Source organism: Arachis ipaensis, chromosome B08, assembly GCF_000816755.2.
Source record: "Arachis ipaensis cultivar K30076 chromosome B08, Araip1.1, whole genome shotgun sequence".
Lineage (NCBI taxonomy): Eukaryota > Viridiplantae > Streptophyta > Magnoliopsida > Fabales > Fabaceae > Arachis > Arachis ipaensis.
Window position 1 is genome coordinate 36,889,681 of NC_029792.2, and position 895 is coordinate 36,890,575.

Below are 895 nucleotides of genomic sequence, written 5' to 3' on the forward strand. Positions count from 1 at the left end.
TTTATTTCTGCGCCCCCAAGAATTAAGTGCTTGGTCCACTCTTTCGGGTTTATAGTGCCCGAGTTCACTCTTGCGGCAGAGGAAGTTATGTGAGCGGGAAATTACCACAATCCTTGCATCTTAACGTAGACCAGAGACTGTCATGGCCCCTACCCAACGTCGCTACCTTGACAAGCGGGATTAACCACCGTCATTACCAGGTGGATAGCGACTTACCAATATTAGTATAGTATATAGTATGTCTCAGTGATTCACTATCCATTCAGTCTAGGTCCATTCATACTCAAGTCATCAATCCCATTAACCATACTCATTCATTTCTATGTCCCAAATAACCCATTTCTTTAAGTTCACAAGTTCATCAACAATATAGTACTCTGTCAAATTACCCTACTAGTCCATCCTCAGTACTCCAGAAATCTAAGTCTCCGTCTTCTAAACTCGTAGCAAAACATTACCAATTTAAATCACTAATTCATCTTTACTAGCCTTATAGTCTAATTGCTAGCTAGAAGTCATAACTAAAAGTTAGAGAAGTTTAGAAAGCTAGAGAACCCTTAAAAGTGAAGAAAAACTAGTTTTCAGCAAAACAGGATTCTCGCATACGCAAACCCTTTGTCCGCGTATGCAAAGTTGCAAAATGGGTGGTCGCATACGCGACGCTTCCCTTGCGTACGCGAGAATCCCGACCCGAAGAAAATTCCCATGTTGCATGTTAAATTTTGCATACGCATGCCTCAAAATCACATGCTCGCGTACGCATGCTAGTGCCCGCGTACGCGAGAGCACTTGGCAGTGGCCAATGCTCGCGTCGCATGCATAGGTCCATGTACGCATGCCTTATCAGACTTAGAAAATTTTGTAAGTTACATAATTTCAGATTTTCATACCGAAC